Here is a 14,511-nt window from a genome sequence, read left to right on the forward strand (position 1 = left end):
TTTGAGTTCACTACATAAAGATAAAAATGCATTCATATTTCCTCAATTTTCATGTTTTTGTTTGGTCAAAATTGGCCGAAAATGGCCAAATTCAATGGATCCATCTCCATGGCAACCGGGTGCCCGTGGGAAACTTCTAACATCATATTTGCTGGTTTTGTACCTAGATGCACCTGTGGTGCAAATTTCATAAAAATCGGAGATATGTCGTTTCCAAGCCCTGTAGTAAATTTTTTGGTGCTTACAGAGAATGCATGTTAACTTTTAAAATGGTTTCTGAATCTCGTTACATTTGCTTTGTTTGATAATGCTACACATTCTGGGATAGTTTATTATTAAATTAATTAAAAGAAGACTGCACTAAAGGACATGCAAAATTTGCTTCAAAATAAATATTCAAAACACATATTTTTCTTTGAATTTTAGGAATGATCAACATCTAATCTAACACATAATTTTCTAATCTCATCTTTATTTTTACAGAATAATTTTACGACGTGAACGTGACACCGGAGTTGCTGTATCATTGGTTTACCTGTAATTTAGATCAAATTGACTTGTCTGCCTTAACTGACCCATTCATTTTAATACACACACCAGAGCTTCAATGGTATTAAAATGCATCATTTCTAATTCAAATGAATCCCAAAGTACCATAGACAGCGTGAAAAAGTGTGTTTATTTATTGCATAACAGATGCAACACAGCACGGACAAGAACAATAAAAACCATTAGGCTTTAGATGTTTATGGAGGAAAACTTTTAAATAGCTTCCGAATCTAAGGATAATTTACTTGGTCCAGATCCCCGAGGTCTTCTCAATTCACAGTTTGAACATGTGACATAGGAGAAAAGGATGTTAACAACTGTCAAAAATATATGTAATTCTATCTTTTCAGATCTGTCACACACTAAGGAGTTAAAGTTGTGTCATAAAAGCAGAATAATGAGTATAATATATGAAAACCTATGTCAATATCCGTTCAAAGTTGTGCCAAAAATATACAGGTTTTTGAACATAGAGTATTCAAAAATGACAGAAAGTTATATATCAAAAGGATCATGAACGGACCAGTAAAAAATGCCACTACTACACAGATCGAAGAAATCCTCTAGGAAACGCTTACAGGTGAATTCGTGCTAAAGAGGAAACAACCTTGATAATTATTGACTTATGTTGCTCGTTTCTCTTTCCTTCATTGGGATACAAACATTTAAATTACGAAGAATTGAATACAAATTTTGTGTCTTGGATGCCTACTTGATCTCTTATTAAATTTATACTGCTAAGGAAATTATGTTTAAAATGAAAATTGTTTTGCTTTTAGATTAGGTTCCCCTCTTTGTCTGAGTGTTGTTAATATTTCCTTATAAATGGTTATGTGAATGTCACAGGGTGACAATTACTTGTTTTTATTTTATTTAGTATAATTATTTAGTACTGCTGGTATAGTAAGTTAAGGTAGTAAATAAGATTGCTGTAGTGAATTCCTTTCATTCATACCTGTTCATTTATTGTCATTGTGTTTGTATTGTATTCTTGCTTGTCCGGTGTTCTGTGTCACGTGAGTATTTGGTTGTCAGGTGATTGTCTTGTGGTCTATTATTACCCTGGGTGTGAGTGGTAGAACCAGTATGTATGGGGTGTGGTAGTTATTTACGCATGTGTGAGTCCCGGTATATATACTTATGCACGGACTATTCATTTTAATCTGGACGATACATTTAGTTACTAGTGGAAGTTCTCCTGCGAGAAATCTATGTTATAGCAGTTTAACTAAGAAATTCTTTACGGATTCCTAGTGCAATTTTGTAATAAGTAAGAGTAAATTAATACTTATTCTTATTTTAAACTATTCTAATTAAATAAATACTAGTGTGTGTGAATTTGTACGAGTGTGTCATTTTCATTGCAGGTCACCTTCATTCATTTGTTCGTTTATACTTCATTTATTTTCATCGTTCCTGTAAATTGTCATCCAATAAAAATATAAACCTCCATTGAAGAATATTGTGTTAACTGAATTATTTCCTGAGATAGGAGACCCATGACATGATCATGAAAAAGGGTTTTAAGGTACTCCGATTCTCGGGGTCTGAAAATCAGGTATTAACCAATTGCAAATTACCAAAAAATTGTCTATGGAATCCCCAAATAACGTGTTTTATCCCACGATATTTATTTTTCAAATTACATCTCTAAAGTTAATTATATTATATAGGGAAAATCAGTTAATCAAAAGTTAAATTTCAGGAAATGCGAATAAAACACCTACTCTGTATTTCCCAATTCAAATTTGATCACCAAAAAGAATTTAGAAATAAAATTCATAGGCATCTAGGCTCTTGAAGAAATTGCAAAACTTTTATACATAAAAGGTACTCTAGTTCCTTCTATTCACTTCGATCATTTTAAAATGCAAAGTGTATAAACAAGTTTTATACATAAAAGGTACTTTAGCTTCTTCTATTTACTTCGATCATTTTACAATATACAGTGTATAAAGATTTTTCTATCATTGTAAAACATCATAAATAACTTCTAAAACATTCGTATCTATTGTTAGAATAAAACAAGTTAAATTTCTTTATAAACGTAACTTTAAATTCTTTTGCACAGCTAATTGTACAACGTAGGTTTCTCGAACGTTACACGAATGTGACACGTATGTGACTTCACGTACGTTTTTTCCATAAAAATGCACCACGTACGCTATACGTACGTTTTCACACGTGTGAATATCTTGCGTGTCACATATGATAAATATACGTATTGCCTACCATACGTTACACATATATTGCACACGTCCGTTATTCATACGTTTCACATATGAATAACATACGTGCAACGTGTGTGTAACACATGTTTCTTATAACATGTTTAATGGGTTTATTATTTGCACTGCTCATATTGTAAATGTATAAATGCCAAAATGTGTCAAACCATGGTTAAACACGTTTTGAACATTTTTTTCACATATTGTAAACGTTGGTGAAACTAAAATTACGTGCAATTTAAATATTCAATTCATGCATTTGACATAATTTCCCTTTAAGGCTTATTTTCTTTTCATCTATTGAATGATCCACTTTCTGGTTATCCTTCACTTTAAATTTCCTGATCCTAATTGCTCTTGAAGCAATCACAACAAAAGACACATTTAGATTTAAGCCAAATTTAATGTTGAGTATGTTAACATCAATTCTTTCTTCTCCAGTTCTCTTTTATCTGTAAAGAAAAAGAAAATATTAAATGCATGGAATAAGGGAAAACCCATTTTTCCCTGAACATTATTATTATCCACACATTAATCCTGGTTGATTCCCTGTAGAACTTAAATATAAATACTAAATAACAATAATTAATTTTTTAGTATTCATAACCATAAAACTTTTAAACTATTTTTTTCACTATATCCTCAAATATCTATCTTGCAATTCTCTTATCTAAAATTCATTAAATAGCATTGATTTGTGGGTGAACTCGAAAAAAAAAAATGTGTTTGTGCATACTGATACCCCATATGCCAGGTTATGGTTAAAGTTTCTCAAGTGCAAGTCAAACCCCAAAGTCAAGGTCAAAGGTCAAAATTGTTGACATCCAAGGAAGGACTTGTCACAAAGAATAAATCTGTGAAATATGAAAGCCCTACTACAATCAGCTCAAAAGTTATGATCAAAGTTAAAGTTTTCTAACAGTGGGTTAAACTAGAAGTTCAAGGTCAATTATTTTAATTTATACACATCGAAAGGTCTTGCCACAGTAAATATACAAGAGAAGTATGAAAGCCCTTGCATCAACTGTCCAAGTTCAATTCAAATGTTAATTTAATATACCAGTACAAAAGTATTGTCACAAGGTTAGGGTTAGGGTTAGGGAATACCCAGGTCTGTGAAATACGAAGGCAATACTTTCACCCACTAAAATGATATGGCCACTGTGAAAAGATTTTGCAGACAGACAGACAGGGCAAAAGCTATAGAGAAGTACCCCAGAATCTTTGATTACAAGGGTATAAAACTTATTCCTCATTGTCATGAACTTAGTCTATTTGCTTTCAACTTAGGAGCATTATATAGATTTCCAATGAATCAATGCATTTTCAGTTTACGATTAATTAATAAAACTGTGCCTTTACATCTCATCCACCTACCCTAGGGATATATGAATTTCATAGCTTTAGTAGGACTCAATGCTTATGAAAATCTTGCTAACAGTTTGCTCGATGTCCAATTAAAAAAAAAACAATTTTGAATTATTTTGATGGGTAACCCCCCCCCCTTAGGTTGGAAGGTGGTGGTGGGGGGAGGAGGCTGTAAATGCTAAAATTTTACTAGACAGAGCACAGTGTATGACAATGGACAACAAGAAACTCAAGGGCCTTGAATCGCTCTTCTGATAGATTGTACAATCTATCACTAGTATTTGAAGCCTCTAAGTTTATAAGACCCAAAGTAAATCAACCGAGAAAGTTTTATGATACTTAGCCAGTTCGGACTGGTTTATTTTAGATATTTTAGTAGAGCTATAAAATACCATAAGTAGGTCTTGGTGACCTACTTTTTGGTCGAAATTCTCCAAAAAACCCAAGATGCCTCAACTGACAAAGTTTAACAATTCTAGGCCAATATAAAGTTTTTTTTGTTTTATTTTCCTGATTATCTCCCCTGGTATAAGGGCCAAGCCCTAGTTTTAGTATAAATGGTAGCCCTTGGGCTAAGGATGACCTGTGACAAATTTGACAATGATTGTCCAAGGGGATCTTGAGTTATGGTCCACATTCAAAAAAGTTTATGCACATCGTACAAATGGCCATAGCATTATCTCTTCGAGCCTTTGGCTCAGAAGAGCTAGAAACCGTAAATACATGTACACCTATTTACTGGCTATGAGGACAATAGCTAGTTTATCACCCCCCCAAGACAGCAACTATTCCCCAAGATGCAGTTGAGGGAAATAGTTTGCTGTCGAGGGAGATGATAATAAAACAAGTTATTTTCCGAATAGTATGTAAATAGGTGTTTTATTATGGCACCTGATCCCACCTCTGATGTTTCGGGGGTCCGTGTTTGCTCTGCTCTTACTTAAATTTTGTATTGTTTTATAAACTTTGAGATTGTTCGTTATCTCCATATCCTTCTATTATACTGAAGCTGACTTAACTTATATGTGAGGTCCGATCTGGATAAAACCAGAAGAGTTACGAAATGAAAAATTGAACTTACCTTCTGCATTAATCTTTAGCTTGGCATGGACCCATCTGTTTTTGTGTGTGTTCCAAATGTATACTTTTTGTCCTTGAGGTTAAAAAATATATATATTTATTTAAAAAAAAGTAGACAACTTTCACATTAAATTTTACAAAAGTTCTTCCCCTTTGCGGGTTCAATCCGGCGTAAGACCCTGTTTTTCCTCTGTAACTTTACCAAATTTATTTGTCAGTAATTTAAAAATAAAATCTGTAATGAATATGTTCATTAAGATTTTCATGTTGCCCCAAACTTTGGCAATACAGGACAAGTACAGATCTAAATTGTCCAATAACGTTTGAAGATTGTAAGTAATAGAGAGGTTTAGCAAACCAACGTGTACTTGTACATATATGTGTAGCACAAGAAATCTGTGCATTACGCCATCACTTTTGCTTATGACGAATTTCTACACGTATCCTTTTACGCAGGTTACGTGTAGATTGCCAAGTAACCGTAAGTCCAAACTTGTAGCTTATAATTCTTAAACTGCTGTTTATTTTTCAAAAAGTGTGCGTTTTTCTAAAACCTGAATATTTAATGCAAATAACTGATAAAAGAACTATACGTCAGTAAATGAAAAATATTTATTTATAGGGAATTAAAATCACAACATCTAGATTTTCGAAACAGGCTGTGACCGATTTAAAATATAAGAAATCTGTACAGTCTTTTTCTCATAAGTACATGCATTTACTTATGTAAAATGGTGATATACGTATTAAATTCATTGCTTTTTCGGGTGATTTTTAATTGTAAACCACTATTACATTTAAAAAAGTACAAGTACAAGTACAGGTTATACTTTGCTTAACAAGAAAAAAATGTTTACGTGTACGTGTAATTCTAACTTGTATTTTAAACACGCACATGTACAAGTACAAATGAGCTTGCTAAACCTCTCTATTAACAGGTAACTTACAAAGGACAAAGTGGGAAAAATGAGAGTTACGCCGATAAGGGGAGATAACTCTTAGTAGTGTGAAATTCGTCAAACTCAATTGCATTTCAAATTTTACATAAAAAGCTTCAAGTTACATGTAGTATTTGCAAGTCTAAAAGCAATATGATCAGAAAATCTTATTCCTTTTTAAAAGTATAACCATATTCAAGATTATACTGGTTAAACTTTCAGAATCTGTTTTGAAATCCATTCTAGGCATATAGGTGTTTACAAAGATGAGCTTCAGTCACCATCTTGGAATGCATATCTAAAATCACATAAAAATTCACAATCTCAAACACAATTAATATTCATCATAAGGATGAAAAAAGGCAGATATGAAAAAAAAAAACTGTTACATCGGCCATTATTGCCCTCAAAGATAATAATTTCCTTTACCATGTAATGTGATGCTTTAAATACTGTCAAAAGAAATTTGGATTTTAGCATCAAATTGTTGTTTCTTTTTTGCATCTTATTTGGAAGGTTGAAAAATATTTTAGATAAATATTTAATTGTTCTTAGAGTATTATCAAACTTCACCTGAATTTTGATATAACTGTAACGTGCCCGTGTAGATGGATACACGTGGGTGCTGACCAAGACAACTCACTGCCTCAACAATATTTTCTGTTTTTGGTAACCGAAATCTCCATTATGTACTACACTGAAAAAGAAACACCTCCTTAGTTTACATGTAACAGACAGTCATAAAGTAATTTAAAATAATTGTTGATTTTATGCATTCCTCACCGCTAGTTAGGCCCTAGAACTTGCAGACGTCAGAGTTCTTTTTCCAGTGACGTCACTGGTAACGTACATGTAACAAATAAATGGAGGCTGGAAAATTCCGGTAGGTATATTTTATAAGTTTTATACGGATACGCACTGTATATTTGATAATTATCTAGGTAAATCATTTACTCCCTTTTGAGATTTGTTGTGAAATTATCGTGAATTTCTTTATTTTTTTAGAATTTAGTTTTGCTCTTGAATTCGGATTGATTATATCTACCGATGACCGAGTTCAATTTTATGTGCTTCTACCGATATCCGATACACTTGACGAGATTGGAAAACTTTTGATGTAAACTTTGTTAACTGTTTTAAGAGTAAATTTTAAACCAATGCGAACTGATAACATCATATCAGACATGAAAGTGGACGTAAGGTAAACAATGTGAAATAAATTAAAACATTAAAGACGCAAAACACGCACGACAAGTCAACAATGCATATATCTGTGAGCTTTCAGTTGTGATTTGGTTTAATAAAAAATCATTATAATGTTTATGTTAAAAAAGTTTAGATTTTAAAATATCATAATGATTAAAATCCATGCAACTTTTGATCTAAGGACCCGTTATACATGTTATCAGAAGGATTTTATAGATGGTCATATCACTATGATTGCTGTTCTTCCTGAATAACAGGTTAAGCCTTAAGTGCCTATTGATTGTTATGCTAAATAATATCTTGATAGGTTCTCCAAAATCACTTAAACTATTAAGTAACAATAGTTAGTCGTGGAAGTCAGCCATACTTTAATACAAAAAGTTCCTGTATTTTAAACGAAATTATATAGTCGCTAGCAACAATAAATGTTTAACGCATTGTTTTTTTCTCTTTACAGCAAAAACTTAATGATAATTTGATTAATAAATTAAATTTGAAATAAAATAAAAAGGATTAGATTTATAGTCAACCTACATTTATCATACATGTATGTAATAGTATGGATTTACAAAATATACAGCCTTCTCATTCTCAAACATAATTTTTCACACACATGTAAAACACCATTTTAAACGTATATGTAACATGTGCCTGATAATTCACATACTATATTCATCAACATATATATAATGAGAGCTTTATAATACAAGTTAACCATAAATTTCTTATGTACATTAATATATTTAATGTGTGGTTTATAATAAACATAAACTATACATGACATTTGTGCTTTATAAAACACATGTAAACCATGAGTTCATTAACGTACGTGTAACATATGGTTGACAATACACATGTAAACCGTACGTTTATTAATTTACGTGTAACGTATGGTTGCACATAACATATGTTACACGTATGTTTCATGTATGTAACACATACGTGTATTCTAAACATACTTTTAACGTGCGTTATGTGAAACGTATGTAGTCACACATATGTAATACGTACGTTGTACCATATACGTGAAACGTATGTTTGTAATACACGTATGTGACACGTACATTTCACATACGTGATACATGTGTTATGTGCAACCATATGTAAAACGTACATGGTACAATTAGCTGTGTATGGTTTAAAAATTTCGACTTTTTATTAAACTTTTCTAAGAACCTTGATGTTCGTTTAGGGTATAAAATGAAAATTGTTGCTTGAAAACAATTACTTTTTAGCATCATTTTAACATTTTGTGAATGAAATCATAAATTTATGAGTTATCCTTCCTGGCTGAGGATCAGAGTTTCTTATATAGATAATTTGTCAGTATGAAGAGAAAATCAAGATCTGAGAGAAATTAAATTCATTCTTGTTTTTGAAAACAATTTTTTTATGGTATTTTTCAAACTACAATTGATGGTCTTTTAGTGGCTTTTATTTTAAATAATTTATATATGAATTTATTTAATGCTTTCAAGATAGAGTCAGAAGTCTTCCCTTTAATATTATATATATTTTTAAAAACCGTATCAATATTAATAAAGGTCATAGTGTACTGTTTATCAATCTTCTTTCATTCATTTTGGAGTAGATGAATAAAATGAGAAAACTGACACTCAAACTGCGTACTTTAACCAGTACAAAAGTTAATATTTGTTGTGAGAAGTTAAGAAAAAGGATTGATGGACAAATTGCTGGTCCCAGTTTTATACTTTTGTTTGTAAAGTGTTGGGAAAGTGTATTCTGTCGAGAGAATTTTAATTTTCACAGGAGTATTTTTCTTTTGCATGGGGTTGGGTCATTTACATGAAAGTATGATTAAATATATTCAAATAAATTAACAATTTTGGCGATTACTTGCAATTACAATAACATTGATTTTAACAAATGTTATGACCCTAAATTACTTTGAAGAATGTAACTTAATGCATAAAAATTACTGTAATTTTATTTCCAAACAAAAAATAATGACGAACAAATACCTGAAAACAGCATAATTATTGAATTTGATTTTTCCAGTGGCCCTGAGCAGTGTGTTGTGCTGTCTAAACATGAATTATCGAATAAAGACAAGCTTATGCAAAGTAGTACTGGTACGCATCGTTATAAAATAGCAAACCCACTTACAAATATATGCATTTCAATAAATTCAGATAATAAAGAAAACTTCATTGACAATGCCATTTGTAAAAATCGGCCGACTGCCGATATTTAACAACCTTTAAATTCTGTTTTTATAGCATATGGCATCACAGGCCTGTTATATTTTGCAAAAATAACAAAAAGATCATTATCCAACAGTATGAACAAAATTATCAGTTTTGCTTGAGCGGTATATATGGACCACAAGAAGGTGTTATAATATCATGTAATCAATTACGCCACATATTATGTAATCACCTATTTACATATTAATCATATTCATTTTAATCTTGTTGTGAATTTTTAGTACTGATAATAAGTAGTTTATTAATAATTTTATGACTTTCTTAACCAATTATTACATAACTAATTACGAGTATTTTCTATAATTAAAGTCACAGTAGTGGCAAAGTGTAACACACCCAAGTGTCTTGTTGTTTATGATAATTGAGGGTGAAGGTGGTTTCTAGAAATTCGGCGATAGCATAATTATTGTGAGTTGGGTTCACGACAGTATACGGAAAAGTTCAGGAATAAGAAGTTCCACAGATTACTTTTTTTATCAAAATGAAAAATATTCGAAAAGTTTGCTTTTTCTCAGACAACCCTCGTGTATAAAAAAATTGGCCCATGCTTCGATTCCTCTGATACCATTTAAACCTTATTTTGTTTTCTTGTCATTTGACATACATTATTAAAATCTTTTAACACTTAGATGCATAAGCCTCTTGTTTTAAATTAGGTAATTTAAAAAATGGACTGTAACCTTAGAATGAGGTTAAGATTTTCATACCGGAGAATGTTTTTTGTATTTCTTTTAAAATGCAGTTTTCTGACTGCTGGATGCTTGCCTGTTTACATTGTGTTTGATATCTTGAGAGGTAAAAACAATTCTTTTCATTTAGACTTCTCTTTCAAGAAGAAATATGTCACGTTATCATTCAATACATGTTTATTTAAAGAGCTAGTTTATTTTTCTTTTATTCGAACACGTGCCTTGACTGTGTATTCATTTTATTTAGGTCTCAAATATTTAAATGATGAGGGTTAAATTATTTGAACTATGATACTGGTATTGAAATTCATTTTCAAATGTTAAATGTCAACTTTAAAATAGTTAATATGTGTTTGAAGTAGGCATGAATAAATTCTGAAGGGATCGTATTTATGTGCTGAAAACTTATATCAATAAGCAATTTCGATTTAGCTTAATTAACTGTCCTCTGATCGGCAAGAACTTATGACTTGCGCATATGGAAATACCTTTCTAGAAGTATTCTAGTCATTATTAAGTGTGCATTTACAAAAACAATTAGGGAGTAGCAAGAAGGCACTATAATAACGATTACGGTTGAAATGAACACATTTACATTTCTTAAATAAGTATATATATAATTATATGTATTCAATTTACTAATATGATTTTTCAAAAAAGTATAAATTTTAGTATAAATCATATTATCGAAAAACTCAATTTCTAATTAAGTCTAGTAGCGAAACTATTAAGAATATTTACAATGAAAATTTTTAAAATTTCAGTGCAACAAAGTACTTTTAAGGCATTTTTGTCAGGTGTACACATAAAACAGATTTGTATAATAAAGAAGAGATTTAATTTTTGGCAATTAAACAAATAAAGATTTAATGATAACTTGGGGAAAAGGTCCTTTATATCTACAACCGTAAATAATTAATAACAAGAATCTCGAAGATAAAGGTGAAAAAACTCTTTAATTTTACTTTCAGTTCTTTTTTCTTAGTAAATTAAAATTCCTTGACCGTATGCAGTAGAAGGCAAAGTAAACAATGGAGAAGCGAAATGACCTTTGTATTTGAATAGATCTAGATAGGCTAGAACTGAAACATGTCGATCTACGAGTTATATTACTTTTATAATACAAACCTGTTCTGACTAAGAGGATAAAGTCATAACACACAAGAAGAAATATCCGCCATGTGTCCATAAGATCTGTTCTTCATGTCTTATTTCTCGTGAAAATTTCCATTAAATCTACACATACCTGTACTAGATGACTAATCGTATGGAAAATATAGAGGTGATGTAAACAATCTTATCTGTCAATTTAAACTCGGCAAAAGGAATGGGTCTAGGTAAATATGCATTATTTCAATGAACGTGAACTATCTTATTTGAAAAATATGAAGTTATCATTTTTAGATTCAATATAAAAGAAAAACAAAGAAAAATAAGATATCGTCAAACCGTCATGGTTGAAATACCTTGCACTATGTGTGACACTCGACCAAATATTTAAATGGAAAAACAATCAAATAGTGAAAATCTTACCTCCCTTATATTGCGCCATTTTGTGAATTTAATGTTATCTAAAAGATAGTATTTTTGAAGCAAATTAAGGTCTTTTGGGGAAAAGCACTGTTTTTTTTTTTTGTTTTTTTTTGTTTTTTTTTTTGTTTTTTTTTTTTTTAGTTAGGAAAAATTACTCTGATGTATTATAAAATATTTGCAAAAATACTTAAAGTTAATATCTTAGATATAAAAAAAGGGGAAATATATCAAAGGTTTGCGTAGTAAAATCATACATTTCTTTGAAATAAGCTGTAAATCTTATTCATATATGACAAATTTAGGCATCAAAACAAACATTCTTTTAATATCGATTGTATTCATAACATATATAAATGCAAGTAACATACTACATTTATTTCTCCTGTGCAACGCAACAGTAATATAGATTTCATACTATACCATTTAATCCACTTTATTGCTGTACATGCATCATTACATCGTCTTTTATTATCAATACTTAAAAATATTTAAAACTTACTTATACATTTGCATGACTGTTAATACAGTATAAATAACAAGTTGCAAAAAATAAATTTTAAAAAATGTGAAATGTTTCTTTCAGATATTCCCAAAATACAAAATATTTTTATTCAACAATCGTGTACTAGTTATTAGTAAATTATCTTTCAAGGAATTTCATTCTGGTCAAAAACTACATCAATCTTGTTTCATGACGTGCTCAGTTTGTCACAATCATATAAGAATACATGCATTAGATATCTCCTGTCTCCCAGGAAAAATAAGATGTTATCGGGGTTTATTGTAATTTTAAAATATGCAGTAACCACTTGAAGTCGACTTGAAATCATCTACTCGGATTCCTCTGTTTTCTTTGTGCGCATCACTGACAATCACTGCAAGTTCCCATTCGTTTATTCCGCGTAAGACGTTTAAAAGTTGATCCACCTTCTTCTTTGTTACCTTCTCGCCCCGCCAGGCCCAGAGTATCCAAAAATTCTGAAACATGATTGGATGATGTAGCCCATTGACCTCATCTATCACACTATTCTTTGCGTCATTTAATAAAAATTTGGAAACGCCAAGTTTGAGCCCAATCTGTTGAACTGTTTGTGGATTCACAAAGCAGCTTAAGATCTCAATACTGGGAAAACTGAGAACCGAAACATCCTCTGGAAAAAAAAAGTACCAATCTGTTACAATGTGTTCTACTAAAAGAATTCTCGGGGCATTTGTTGAAGTTGCATCTCTTTTTCAAAGGTAAATGGATGTCCAGATATATGTATTATCCTATCTTTTTTAACTATGAATAGGTTTCGTCCTCGATTTATATAATCTGTCTTTTATTAAAAACTTTATTTGTATAACTCTGGTACATCCGGTGTCAGGAAAGGTGTGTATGCTGTCATCCGTAACAAGTCCAACTCCAAGTTCAATGTAAAAAATATCGTAGCTGTTGGAATAAATTTCTCCTCAAAGTCAAATCATATGTAATATCAATTCACTTGCACCAAGCATTGAAAAGATAAGGCCATAGTTAATGATTTTTTTAAAGAGGGCGAATTTCAAAGTCATGGACAAAACAGTCAGTAACCAAGAAGCTTTAACCCAAAGATTATAAATGTGAAATAGGAAAGCCGAAGCTTCAATTGTTTGCATTCGCGTGGCCAATGTTAAAATTTTTAAAAGTGAGAAAAATCTTGAAGTAAATGTCAAATTCATAAACCTGAAAATATATGTTATCAGAGGGAAAACATGAAATATAGAAGAGCAAGTAATAAGATCATGTACTTCTTTTTTTAAAGTAAGGCAAACTTTAAGGTCAAATGTATGACAAACTTTAAGGTCAAGTAATAAACAAATCAAAATAGTCCGTACGCAAGACATGGTTTTGTTACAAGAAAAACAAAATAATATGAAATATGAAAGCCCTACAATCAAGATTTCTGATCGATTTCCTTTTTTTTTTAGTTTAAAATATATTTTATTCATAGAAATGGATTGAACAGCAGGCATAAATGCCTATGATCGTTCTCTCCATAACTTTTTTTACAACAGTAGGTTGTACTCCAAGGTTCAAAGATATAAATTTTTGTACTGCAAGAAAGGAAAGGTCTTTTTACAAGCAAGTCATCTGTTAAGTATAAAAGCTCTTGCTCATTCCGCATAAATCGACAAAAAGACGGACAGTTTGAGAAAGAAAATAACGCAATGGGGAATAAGGAAGCATACAAACTTTCTACCTTGACAAAATCAGTGCTACATTATGACGTCATAGAAGGCGAGATGACGTCAATAACAGAACACAAGTTTCTGTAAAATTGGTATTTAGAGATGAAATTTAATTCTAGAAAATGAATAGGAACGTGTAAACATTAACAAAAATAAAATGTTCTTATTTTGTTATGTTGTATTCTGTCATTTTGATCAAAATCTACCACCGATGACATCATATGTGTACAAAATGTAACTTGTAAATTAATAATGTCGTGTAAAGAGAATTTGGCTTAGACGGCATGTACAAAGATACGCAAAATGGTGTTTAATAGCAAATATCGTGAATATTTTGTGAAATTCATATGAAGTTCAGTTAGTTAAACGGGTATGCTAATTTATTTCCTTCGAGTATATTCTCTTTTGAAGACAGTCAGCTATAGAGCTCAACAAACATTTTAAGCTCACATGGTTTTTTTAACAAATCAATGTCACATTT

General features: G+C 30.9%; 1 pseudogene; it reads left to right on the forward strand.

Annotated features, from left to right (window-relative positions):
• Positions 1-491: 491 nt before the first annotated feature.
• LOC134269688 (uncharacterized) lies at positions 492-1,265 on the forward strand (annotated as a pseudogene).
• Positions 1,266-14,511: the final 13,246 nt, after the last annotated feature.

Source organism: Saccostrea cucullata, unplaced genomic scaffold (assembly GCF_032062105.1).
Source record: "Saccostrea cucullata isolate Sc308-1 unplaced genomic scaffold, CSIRO_AGI_Scuc_v1 ctg2842, whole genome shotgun sequence".
NCBI lineage: Eukaryota > Metazoa > Mollusca > Bivalvia > Ostreida > Ostreidae > Saccostrea > Saccostrea cuccullata.